The sequence below is a fragment of the Panthera uncia genome, chromosome F2 (genome assembly GCF_023721935.1).
Source record: "Panthera uncia isolate 11264 chromosome F2, Puncia_PCG_1.0, whole genome shotgun sequence".
Taxonomy (NCBI): domain Eukaryota; kingdom Metazoa; phylum Chordata; class Mammalia; order Carnivora; family Felidae; genus Panthera; species Panthera uncia.
In genome coordinates, this window is record NC_064812.1 from 42,207,410 (window position 1) to 42,221,128 (window position 13,719).

A 13,719-nucleotide genomic window follows, 5' to 3' on the forward strand; every position below is an offset into this window, starting at 1 on the left:
TTTATGGATGATAATGTTTTAAAGGAGAAAATCTAGATGACCTTGGATATGGTGATGATTTTTTAGCTACAACACCGAAGGCACCATCCACGAAAGAAATAGCTGATAGGCTGAACTTCAGTGAGAAACACTGTTAAGAAAATGAAAAGATAAGCCATAGACTTGGAAAAAATATTTGCAAAAGACATAACTGATACAGGACTATTATTCAAAATATCCTAAGGACACTTAAAATTCAACAGTAAAAAAATAACCAACATGATCTTCAAAATGGGCAAAAGATTTGAACACATATCTCACTACAGAAGTCTCTCAGAACAAAACAAAAAAAGCCAACAATAACAACAACAACATCTTTTAGGATGGCCAAAATCCAGGACACCGACAACACTAAATGCTGGCGAGGATGTGGAGCAACAGGAAAGCTCATTCATCATCCATGGGAATGCAAAATGGTACAGCCACTTTGGAAGACGGTTTGATGGTTTCTTAAAAGAACTAAACATACTCTTACCATACAATCAAACAATCATCCTCCTTGGTATTTGCCCAAAGGAGCCAAACATTTATGTCTACACAAAAATCTGCACATAGATATTTCTAATAGCTTTATTTTTAATCGCCACAACTTGGAAGCAAACAAGATGTCCTTCAGTAAGTGAATAGTGTGTAAATAAAAGAAAACCAACCTGTGTTATTGGTGACGGGTGCATATTTGGCATTTTCTGCCTGGTCCTAAATTGGAAGCAGGGACAAAAATTAGGGAAACTGTCATTGTAAGTCCTAGCCACTTTGGGAAGATTGTTACAGAAGTTATGGTTTCACTCTGTAGATGGTCTTTGAAGATAGCTTCCCCAAGTCTATCATAGCAGGCTGGCTTCCTAGGTTATTTATTGTAGATATAGAGGTTGGCTTCTTGGGTAGGTTACAGTAGATTGGGGGCCAAAATTCCTTTTTTTATATATGGTCTGGTCTGTTTTTATATATTTCCCATTTGTAGTCAGCTTCTCAATGGATTAACTGGTACATCTAAACAATGGGATGTAATTCAGCACTAAAAAGAAATGAGCTGCCAAGCTATGAAAAGACATGGAGGAAACTCACGTGCATATTACTCAGTGAAAACAACCAGTCTGAGAAGGCCACATACTGTAAGATGTCAACTGGATGACATTCTGAAAAGGGCAAATCTATGGAGATAGTAAAAAATCATGGGGTGCCTGGGTAGCTCAGTTGGTTAAGCATCTGACTCTTGATTTCAGCTCAGGCCACAATCTCACGGTTCATGAGTTCGAGGCCTATGTCAAGTTCTGTGCTGACAGCACCAAGATTGCTTGGGATTCTCTCTCCCTCTCTCTGTCGCTCCCACCCCTTCTCCCAAATAAATAAATAAACATTAAAAAAAATCAGTGGTTGCTGGGAATTAGGGGTGTTAATTAAACAAGGAGCCATTAGACTAAGGTGGCTGTAATGCCATGATAGCCTAAGTAAGCAAAACAAAATCTAAGCCTGTAAATGCCTTAAGTTTATGAAATGAAAGCTTAAGGACAACCAATCACAAATAGCCAGCTATGGCTTTAAGCCATAGCCAATTAAATACTTTCCTTTCTTTGTTTTACACCTTCTCTGTGTAAGTCTGTCCCCTGGCTCCTGATTACTTTGCAATTTGCCAAGAGCGAACCCCAATGCCAACCATGGACTCTGGGTGATAACGATGTGTCCACGTAGGTTCATGGGTTGAAGGAAATGTACCACTCTGGCAAGGGATGATGGTAGTTGGGGAGGTTGTGCATGTGTGGGGGCAGGGGGTATATGGGAATTCTGCGGTTTCTGTTCAATTTTGATGCAAACTTAAAATTGATCTAGAGGGGTGCCTGGGTGGCTTAGTTGAGCATCTGACTCTTGATTTTGGCTCAGGTCATGATCTCACGGTTCGTGGGATCGAGCCCTCTGTCGGGCTGTGCGCTGAGCATGGATCCTGCTTGGGATTCTCTCTCTCCTTCTCTCTCTTCCCTTCCTCTGCTCATATTCACCCATGCGCATGCTCTCTCTCTCTCTCTCTCAAAATAAAGAAATAAACCTTAAAAAAACTACTCCTGGATACAAAGTCTATTTGAAATGAATAAAATGTCTTAGAACTAGACAGTAGTGATAGTTGCACAATGCTGTGAAGGTACTAAATGCTACTGAATCACATTCTTTAAAATGGCTGATTTTATATTCTGTGAAATCCACCTCACTTTTTTTTTTTTTTCTTAAATAGGACATATACTAGGGGCACCTGGGTGGCTCAGTCGGTTAAGCGTCTGACTTCAGCTCAGGTCACGATCTCGCGGTCCTTGAGTTCGAGCCCCACGTCGGGCTCTGGGCTGATGGCTCAGAGCCTGGAGCCTGCTTCAGATTCTGTGTCTCCCTCTCTCTCTCTGACCCTCCCCCGTTCATGCTCTGTCTCTTTCTGTCTCAAAAATAAATAAAGGTTAAAAAAAAAATTTTAAAAAAAAGGACATATACTAAAAGCAAAACCTATAGTGAACATCCTACTTTTGCTGAAGCTGGTTCACTGCTGGGATTCAGACATGTCCAGGCCTGTCTGGAGACTCTGACCTGGCCTGCTTGAGGGACTGAGGCCCCACTTGGAAAAGGATCTGCTCCTACAGGCAGAGAAAGAAGGCAAACTTTGTCTGGTAAGTCAGGGGAAGGGTGATTCAAAGGTTACATCTGTTTGTGAACTCTACCTTTCGCCCATATAACCATGTGTCTCTTTGTTCTGGTGACCTACTGGATGGGTGGCCTTTCTTTGGGCATCATGCACCGACTCTGCCTTGACAGTGGCATGTCCTGTATACTACCTAATAGTGCTGGCAGTCCCAGGGGTTAGGGCCATTAACACATCCTGGTGGGGGGTGCCTCTCACCACTTATACCAGAATTGTGCTCTGGTTTTTCTCTACACCACCTCCAGCGGGCCCACAGCCTCTCCATGCCATACCATTTCTTCCAAACATGTTCATAAAACTTTCTGAAGTCTTTGGTAATAATGGAATTACATTATTAAGCAAAGAACATGGTTGGACCTGAGGCATCATTTTCCCTAAAGCCCTAGGTCAAATCTGCCCAAGACAGTTTCCTGACAGAGGCCTTCCTCTGGCTCTAGCCCATCACCGTGATGTTCCAGCCTGTTCTCTCAGAGCAGGGATCCATTGCCAATTTTCTCTCTCCCTAAAGTCTAGAAATGTCCCCACCTTTCCCCCTTCCCTTTCCTCCTGGACTGGCTGGAGAAAACCAAAAGTCAGTGATCACCAAATACAGGAGAAGCTAGAAGTAAAAACATAACATTCTTCCCAGAGAAGGAAATACTAAAAAACAATAACAACAATCAAACTCCAAAAAGAGCTCACCTTATTAGCAATTGGAGAAATACCAAACACCACCTCCATTTTTCATACCTATCAAGACTGGCAAACATAAGTGTCAAAATACCAGCTGTTGGCAAGTATATGGAAAAACAGGTGCTCTGTCATAGGCATGTTGGGAGAACTCAATGAAATCATGGGGGTAATCACCTGGCACAAAGCAAACAGTGTTGCTGGCCTCAATCTCCCTCTATTCCTTTTACTTTATAAGCCAGAGCAGATTAGCCTCTCTTTGAAGCAACAGGAACAGGAAGGTCTGGCCTTCATATATTCTCTTTGACAAAGCAAAATCTCCTTAGAATGGATCTGCCCCATCCCCTTGGGTAACCGGCATAAGATCAAGCCTGTAGCTCTCCCTGCCTCTGCTCTACCTTGTGGATCTTTGTGCTCCTATCCTGGGTCAGAGTCACCAAGGTGGGTGAAGGATTTCCAGCCCCTTCTGCAGAGCTGCTGGAGGCTTTCCTGGGCCTTGCCAGCTCCAGGGCTGGCATTCTTCATGCTAGGGGTCAGCAGTAGCACCTTTGGCCTTGGGCACAGCAGGGTCACCAATGAAAACTGGAAGATTTAGAGATTCTCCAACATAAACGGTGCTTCAGTGTCAATGTTGGAGACAGATGGCCACCCATACCTTGACACCGTGCCTGTGATGGCCTTTAGGTGTCTCCCAGGGTTGTGTCCCTGCAGGGAGCAGAATAGGAACAAGGACGTGCAGACCTCAGGCAGATGAGGTCTACACGTCTACAGGTCTACACAGAATTGGGGCCAATTCTGTAGAACTCACATAAAGCAGTGCTTCTCAAAAGGAGGTCTTCAAACCATTAGCATCAATATCAGTGGGAAATTTCTTTAAATGTGGAGGCTGAAGTCCTAACCTATGCCTCCTGAACCAGTATCTTTGAGGCAGGGACCCAAGAACCTGCATTTGAAGGAATTTCTCAGGTGACCGTGTTTCCCCACCCACGGAAACGCAGGAACTTCTCTGTGAAGACAGCTGTGTCTCTGACAACAGAAGGCTCTTTGGTCTCGGCTCAGCCTTCTCACTGATGATCAGGGAGCCCCATGCACCAATGTGGCTCAAGAACTGTTTTCAGGCACATTCAATCATCAAAACTCAAGCTCCTCATGTCAAAATCCCTTTCAATGGGCTTTGCTTTGTAAAACGTCTTTGAGCAGTCCTTCAAGGCGGGGGGGGGGGGGGGGGGGGGGGGGGGGGGGGGGGGGGGTGGCATATGTGGGGGCGGGGTTCATATCCCTAAAGGGGCATCAACACCATTTTTTCCTTAACTGTGATTTTGTGAAACATGAGATTTGGGATGTATCTTAACACAATTTAGTCCATTTTATCCTGGAAGTCACTCTTGTTGACTTGTCCCCTTCGCATATGTATCATATAGAGGAAGGGAGAGACCAGGGTCCTGTGCAGAGTTTCTGGCTCCTTCCCCCCACCTCAACCTCCTCCTTACATGGGGCTCTCACGGAGGTGGGCCCCAGGTCAGCTTGGCTTTTATAGTGGTACCTGGCTTTTCCCCACGGGTATTCTCTGTAGTTTCTTCTCTCATGTTCCTCCCTCAGCTTTTACCAAAGTGTCTCAAAAGGTACTAATGCAAAAGATAGACCCAAACCAGGATTTGACACATTGGCTGGAATCTCTTGTTACCCATGGTTTAGAAAGGTTGCCTGGTTACCAGGAAAGTCTGGCTTGAGCTCCGAGAAAATCAGTTTGACACTAAAAACTTAAAAACACCAGGTGCACTTAAATGTTTAGACGGGCTTGGCAGATGAAACGTTCCAGAACTGGAAAACGATACAAGCAGGAAACCCACCCCAAACGCACAGACCTCTGCATTTACACTTTCCCTCAATTCTCCTCTTGCCTTCCCCCCAGCCCTTCACTTGTCTGTGGGTGGGCAACAAATCTGCCTCCTGCCAAACCTTCCTTCACCTGTCGTCAATGATGAAGCACGTCTCTTCAGTGCAAAAGAGGAAGGCGGAATCCAGATGGAGTCCCCTGTATTTCTATTTATAGAAAAGCATAGACAACGGTGTGTGGCAGTTTGTAAATGCATACGGTGTGCCTCCCCCGCTAAACATGTTTTCCACCACAGATGGAAGTTTGAGCCAGTCTGCCCGGGGTGGGGCCGGAGAATTTGCATTTTTAACAAGTTTCCTGGTGGTGGTGCTGACTCTGCGGGACTGGGGACCGCACTTTGAGAACCACTGGTCAAAGCGATGATTCTCTCCACTGTGGCTGCACACTAGAAACCCCTGGCATGCTTTGAAAAAATGCACAGGCCTACCTCAGAAGGACCAATGATTTCTAAGAGTCACATCAGCACTTTTTAATCAGTAGGTCTGTGGTTCTTAATCTTGGCTGCACATTTGATTACTTGGGGAGTTTAAAAAAACCTGGTGCCCAGGCTTCCCCCAACCTCAGACTTACCGCCAGGCATCAGTGGTTTTTCAAAACTCTGCAGGTGATTCCCACATGCACCCGAATTGCAGGACTTTTATCATGAAGCAGGCGCCTTAGCATTGGGAGGGGCTTGTGGGCCTCAGAGCGGACCCTAACAACCTCGGGAATGGTTTCTTTTTTTGTGTTTCTTCTCCTATTAAATGGGTTTTGAAATAGAGGCTCTAAATCCACTTGCGTTAATGCTGGAGGGGTGTGGTGGCATTTTAATATTCACAAAAGCAAAGAGGATCACCATACTCTTTCAAGGTCAGGGAAGCCACCACGTTGAAGGAGAAAAGTCCATGTGGTCTTGACCTGGCTATACCCTCCTTTGGAGGTGGGAGTGGAGGTTGACACTTTAGTCAGAGTAGACTGTATGGCCTCCTCGGGAAGGAGACATTTGAGGGACGCTACATGTGAGGGTGCCTGTTGGTGGGAGATTAATCCAAGGTTTGAACCGGCCCCACCCCTGTGGCTACAAGCTGGGAGAGGGGGAACAGGATGCCCAGCACCAGCAGAAACGAAACTGGGAGGGTCTGGGGAGGCCCAGGTGGGTGCTCAGGACAACTGAGGCATGGGGATGGCCAGGGTGCTTCAGGACAAGTCAGAAGGGGACTCAACAGGGACTCAGAGAAGTTTGGAAAACACCATGTGGCTTAGGCCTAGTGCTGGATGTGCCTTTTTTGATGAGGGACCCAAAGGGCACACTTTACCTTCAAAGTAGGTGGTGTGGACTAAGCTACTTTCTGGAAGTATTCTTGACCACACACAGGCCCTTACACCCGAAAGGGACACTAAGATCATCACAAAGGATTCACAAAGGATCTTTGAGGGGTCCCATAGGAGACCAGATGGGAGGCAAGAACCATGGGAAAACCACGTAGCAGCTTGAGAGGACCTTTGACCTCTCTAGACATAAAATCACATTAGCAATGCACTTGCCATGCAGCCTCAAGACAATAAAAGACAATTTAATGCCCGCTCACTCCTGCCATGCGCTTCTGTAAGCACTTTACATTCGAACTCATTTATAGATACACTCATTCAATCCCAACCCCCACGCCCGTGATGTAGTTTTATCTCTCTCATTAACAAGCAAAGAAGCCTAGAGAGGCCAGGGAAATTGTCTTAGGTCAGAGTCCTAAGTGACTGAGCCAAGACTTGCATTCTGGCATCCGGGCTCCAAAGTCCACGCTCCGCCACGGTGCTGTTTCTGCTCCTGACAGCCCTGCCTCCCATAGGCCTCCGGGTTGCTGCCGGTAAGCCTTCTAGAGTCCTCTTGGCCACCCAAGCAAGGTGCAAGGCTTCCCCATCCATGGTTCAACCAGAGTTCACTCCAGGGTGGCAAGACCCTCCTCTTCATCTCCAAGTATGTACTTCCCTCTTTGCTCCTACGAATGAGTGGAGAGTCTGCTTGTGATTCCGTATGATGGGGCGGGCAGAGGGAGCGGTGCCCATGCAGCACTAGCTCCTTTTGACCCCCTCCCAGAGAACTGGTACAAAACCTGTACCTTCCCTGGGCAGCCTGCCTTACAGGCCTCCTCCAGACCAAACTGGCAAGACCATGGTGGAGGGATTCTTTACTAAAAGGCCAGGTAGGTATCAGGGCAGAGACAGGATAAAGACGACCCTCTCTCCAGCTCAGATGTTCTTTACTTTGCCAAAGACGGTCCTTCCAGTTCCATCCCTCTGCAAAGAGAGAGACCCCCTGGGTGTCACCTCCCTCCCAACCTCACTTTCTCTCCAGAAGAGGACCGCTCCTTCCTTTACTCCTTCAAGTCCTTACTCTGGGCTTGCTGTCCCACTTAATTTACAAAAATAAATGAGGAGGATGAGGCTCTGATCTTGGGTTCTGGTAATTTGCCCTCATTTTTTTTTTTTATTTTTTTTTATTTTTTTTTATTTTTGGGACAGAGAGAGACAGAGCATGAATGGGGGAGGGGCAGAGAGAGAGGGAGACACAGAATCGGAAACAGGCTCCAGGCTCCGAGCCATCAGCCCAGAGCCTGACGCGGGGCTCAAACTCACGGACCGCGAGATCGTGACCTGGCTGAAGTCGGACGCTTAACCGACTGCGCCACCCAGGCGCCCCTGGTAATTTGCCCTCAAATTGTCCATGGGCCCTCTAAGGTTCTCTGAGCTTTGCAGGTGGAGGCTGGGAGGTGAACTAGGACCCCTCCTCCAGATCAGCCTCCTATTAGAAAGAGCCATTCTGGGGGAGGGGAGTTGGGGAATAACCTTGCCAAGGAGATCACTAGTTAACCAGACAGCTTCAGATCAAAGGAGGTTATTGTTCCTCTTAGCAGACCCTATGCTTTGTAGAACAGCCTTTCCCCTCTAAGCTTGGCCATGGGCTTTGCTACTTGGGGTACACGAGACCCTACAATTACAATACTCAGAAGTGTTTGTCTTTCCTGTTCCACTTGCAGCTGTTTACCTTGTATGTGAAGCCACACTCACTGTAAATGGTCCTTCATTTCAGGAGGAATGGTGCTGGACTCTGAACTTAAACCAAAGACCCTCCTTGGTTTGGTGCGAGCGGCACATGCCCTTCACACTGACATAAATTTACTGGAGCACCATGTAAATTTCAGTTTCAGAAACAGAGCCTGTGCTTAGGGGTAAACAAATATCGAAAACCAGATATTGAGTCTTTGCTCCTCATTTTATGTTTAAGAAAACTCACTCCAGGAACACCTGGGTAGCTCAGTTGGTTAAGCGTCCAACTCTTGATTTTGGCTCAAGTCATGATCTCACGGTCGTAAGATTGAGCCCTGGGTTAGACTGGGTTGACAAGGTGGAGCTTACTTGGGATTATCTCTCCCCCATCTCTGCTCCCCTCTTGCTCATGCTCACTGTCTCTCTTGTGTGCACTCTCTCTCTCTCCCTCTCTCTTTCTCTCAAAAGAAATAAACTTATAAAAAGGAAAGGAAAGAAAAGGAGAGGAGAGAAGAGAAAAGAGAAAAGAAAAGGAAAAGAAAAGAAAAGAAAAGAAAAGAAAAGAAAAGAAAAGACAGTCCAAGAAGATGAGACTTCTCTGACAGGGTTTTTGAGCTCACCTTTACAGAAGAAGAATGAGCCTCATGTCTCCTGTGCAACAGTTTTTTCGGCTGTGATTCCTTCTGGAATAAAGTGCTGATCCCTCGCCTATTTCTTGTCCCTGTTGAGGACCTCACTCTGATCAGATTTCTTTCCTTTCTTATGGGATAGGTTAGGTGGGAAGTGTGGCATTAGTAAGATTTAACGTTACTGTTTCAAGGCTATATATAAAGGCACAGCCCCTGGAGTTTCAATCATTCCCCCTGTGGGCTATTTCAAGGCCCGTGCCATGGATGTCTATACTCTACAAGGCAAAATTGGATCCTCTGGAATGTAGCTGTCGTTCTTTCTAGACTGCGGGGCAGTTTGTTTAAGATAGGGGGATGACAAATGGGCTGATGTGGAGTTGCTGGAGGCAAGACTGCGAGAGCAACTGCACAGCCTATACCTCTGCTGGCGCGGTGACATCATCCCTCCCTCTGTAAGCCCTGCTTACCACATTCCACAGAGAAATTTCCCTTCATTTGTTTTCTTTCTTCCTCTAGGTGATCCTATGCGGCTAATCCTTGCTCCAGGGAGCTGTCGAATTAGAGGGTGGGGTGGAGTGCGAGGCAGTAAAAGAAGAGAGGCTAAGAACTCAAACTGAGTCAAAGGCTACTCCAACCCTTAGTGACCTCATGATCCCAAGTCTCCATATTTGGATCTTTAAATGGGGTGAAAACAATGCCTCCTTCACATCATGATTATGACAGTTAAATAGGATAATGTTCTACAGTCCTGGGTCAACTTCTAGGTCCCATTATGTTGTCACTCCTCTTCAGCCAGTTTTCTGTCCCCAAACTCTCTACAGGCAGCCTCTGCCTTTGTCTAGGTCACCAATGGTCTTCATGTAGCATAATCCAGGGGACGCTCATCCAGGACCATCTTCCTTGGCCCGTGTGCCATGCTCAACACAGCTGTCTCTGTCTCCTCCTTGAAACGTTCTTCTCTCTCAGTGTCCCTGACATTCCTTCCCCTCCTTCCTCCTCCTTGGCTTCTCCTCAGCAGACTTGATCTGATCCTCCTGCTTCTCCCCTTTCCCCTCTCTCCAGGTGATTCCTTGTCTAGTCTTAAGGCTTTAAGTCCACCTGGAAGCCAATAATGCCCAAATATTTATCACCAGCCTTGACCTCCTTGAGAAATCCCACACTTACATATCCAGCTTCCTACAGGACATCGCCACTTAGAGATGCCTAGTGGTCACTCCATATTCATATGGCCAAAACAAGACTCTTCAGTCGTGCTCTCCCTTCCCCTAAAAAGGCCTGCTTCCTAGGCATGCCTTTAGGAGTTATCTTAGATTGTTCTTTTTTTCTGCAACCCCTTCCTGCCATCATCATTTAATCCATGGCCTGTCCTGTCAACTGCATCTCAAAACTTACCCCAAATCCACCCCCTCTCTCCATCTCCCCTCCTACCACCTTAACCCAAACCCCTTTATCTTGTTTTGGAACTGCCATCATCACCTTACTCTTCTCCCTGCTCTTACTCGCATCCCCCCCCTCCCCCCCCGCCACCATAATCACTCTCCTACCCTGGCAGGAGTGCCCCCTGACCTACCTCTATAACCTCACCTTGTACCTTCTCTTCCCATCCATTCTGCTGAGGCCACACTGACACTATTTCTCACACATGCTAAATTAATCCTCCCTTTAGAGCATTTGCTGTAGAGATTTCCTCTGTCTGAATGCCCTTTGACAGGATAGTCTCAGCCCCTCCCAAAAAAGCACTCAATATTTGAAGGCAAAGGGAACAGACATCTTAAAATTATTTGCCACTTTAGACCATCTACAGCCTGACTGTGTTTCTCCACCTGGGATGATTGGCAGCTGGATATAATCTCTGTCGAGAGAGAAACAGAGACTGAGGCAGACACCTTTCCTGTTGATAAGGTGATGTGATTCCAATCTGAGGAATTCTATGAGGTTATGTGGTTCATGATTCACGGTGACTCACATCCCACCCTGAGTTTGGTACAAATCCCTTCCTGGTACCAGTGGGAAACTTCCGTGAGTAATTAAATCAGTTGGACCCTGTTACTATATTACTGTCACATTACCTCTTGCTAAGATTTATTTCCCCTCCCTCAAAATGAAAAAAAAATCTAAATACAGTCTCCTAAACTCTTAAATTGACAATGGACAATACCTCTAGAGCAGACATCGTAAGGAAAAATATGAGGGTCATCAAGGCTGAATCCAATTCTCTTTTCTAAAATAGGACACAGAGGAAATGGGACAAAGGAATGATATGACAGGCCCAGTTGTTCTTCTGAAAGGGGTCAGTGCACACACCATTTTACCAGAGGTGATGGGTGAAGCCAGAGGGGCCTGTAAATGCCTTGATCACCATTAGACATCTTTGTCATTTGTCAGTGACCTTGGAAGCTCCCTTTTCTTGGGCCCGAGTGTACACAGTTGCACTTCAGGTTGGGCTGTTGGCAGCTGGGAGCATGCCCACCACACTGGGCGTTTTCACAGAGCTGCACGTCTGCCCCGGGAAGTAAGAGACACGGCATAGATCGCTCATCCGCTCCTCACAGACTCTGTGGCCACCACATTCCCCAGCCTGTAGGGAGCTCAGAGACCAAGAGAGAATAGGGAACACTTTGATAGAGGGCACATGTCCTCTTGATTAGCCAAGACATTCTGAGAAATTCCCCAGTGTTTGAGCCATGCCCTCCTGGCCACCCTATGTTATCTGCGCTCTACCTTATTGACCAAGGAGTCAACGGCTTTTGGTGCTTTTGGTGATGAACAACACACTGCTCCCTGGCAGGATGTTCTGAGAATAAGCTAAAGTTCTAAAACAGCCACAGGAGTGAACCAGAATTTAGCACAACACTAGACTGTGGTCAGCAGTGGTACAAACCTGGATTTGCAACTACTATGCGAAACCCTCAAATGCGTGTTTTTACCTTTTATTCTGAATTTTTCTAAAGAACAGAAGAAATACGGAAGAAACAGACAAGAGTACAATGAGACTAATGCCCACAAGGTTTTCCATTTCAGCACCAGGCTGCCGATGACCTGTCACCTGATAGCAGCCGAGCTGGGCAATGGGGCTCGGAGAGGGCTCTGTTCAAGTCCAACTCCCTCCCTCGTGTTGGCACCAGTCCTTGTCCTGCTCTTGCCTTTCTCGATGGGAAACTGACTGCCCCCCACTCCTGCCCCTGCCCCAGGAGAGCCCCTCTGCCAGCCCTGAACATTCCCTTCAGCCTCCTGAGGATGACCCTTGTCCATCAATCATCAACAGCAACAGCTCCAGCTTATCTGTGCCTACTAGAGGTTTGGCACAACATGAACACGCTACCTACGTTCTCCTCTAGAGTCTAATGCTGAAACCAGCCCACTCAAATAGGGGTCACTGCCCCCACTCAACTGATGCAAAACAGGCAAGAAAGGTGAAGTAATTCTCCCAACTCATCCAAGGTGGGGGTCTTCCTGACCCCTAGCTCTTTGCTCTGTGCACTGCTCCACACTCCTTCCTTCTCCAGGTTTACTCCCTTCCTCTCCTCCCCACCCTCCTCTTCACGTCGTGCGGATTCAGACATCTTCTGTCCCAGAAAAAGCAAAGAGGAAGCCACAGCCTTAGCCTGATGGCTTCTTCTCTTCTAGCCACTGTCTTATCACTCTCCTTCCCGTCATTTACTTATTTGTCTTTAATGAGATAGACTTTAATATATGCACTCATTTTGTGCTGACTTTGTGCTCTGGAGCATGAGGTTTTCAATTTCTCTGTGTTGTCAGTAGGAAATGATTCTCAGATTAATCCATGAAACAGAATCCTATGGAGGAACTTGTAAAAATACATATTCATGGGGCACCTGGGTGGCTCAGTCGGTTCAGCATATGATTCTTGGTTTCAGCTCAGGCCATGATTTCATGGTTTGTGAGTTTGAGCCCCACATCGGGCTCCGTGCTGACAGTGCAGAGCCTGCTTGGGAAACTCTCTCTCTGCCCCTCCTGTACTTGTGCGCTCTCTCTCTTTCAAAATAAATAAACTTAAAAAAATAAAAATACACATTCATATTTGTTACTCTAAACACAATTTTGTTTTTACCCTAACTCCTTCAAATCTTAAGAGCCATTTGTTAAGCTTTTCAGGCTTTGCTAATATCATAAAGATGAGAGAGTCAGCAAGCTTCTGAAAATCTAGGTATGACGTAATAAAGGGAAATTCAGACTCTCAATCACAGGGCAAAAACACTTTGCAGATTCCAAATTTAAGCATTTTAAAGGCCCTGAAAATGTTAAATGTCATACTGTTATAGGCCAGGCAGAATTTGACAATCCTTTTCATTTTCATCATATGTGTGTAAGGTTAAGAGAAATTGTGAGCCATTTTTGGAAAATGTCTGAAGTAACACAGAGACATTGGGATACAAGAGTGACAAGAGAGTCCTTGAGAACTGAGAAGATGGAGTTACACCTCACCCCACCGTCTTCCGGCACTTCCTCAGGATCAGCGAGCTCTTTAGGTTCAGATGGGTAAGCAAGGATGATATCTGAGCTAAACCAGAGGCAGAAGGCCACAGAAGGCAAGGTCTGTGCTTCCGAATTCTGTCTCTGCTGTTAACCTCCTGCAGAACTCTGTGCATTATCTCATAGGAACATAAAAATAAAGGTTCAGCTGAGCTAACTACAAAGTGGTTTTAAATAATAAAAATAGTTATGAAGGAAAGCTAATACACATAGGGAGAGATTTGAAACATCATCTTAATGCTAAAAGAGACTTAGGTTAATCCTCTTGTTCAATCGAAGAAGAAACAGGCACA

At 46.3% G+C, this 13,719-nt stretch overlaps 1 long non-coding RNA gene across 1 annotated transcript; it reads right to left on the reverse strand.

Moving 5' to 3' along the window:
- Positions 1-6,735: 6,735 nt before the first annotated feature.
- Positions 6,736-9,737, reverse strand: LOC125924959 (uncharacterized). Its single transcript, XR_007458632.1, has 3 exons — positions 9,400-9,737; positions 8,924-9,024; positions 6,736-7,255 (listed from the first exon to the last, which is right to left on the reverse strand). It is a non-coding gene; the product is annotated as an uncharacterized LOC125924959 (long non-coding RNA).
- Positions 9,738-13,719: the final 3,982 nt, after the last annotated feature.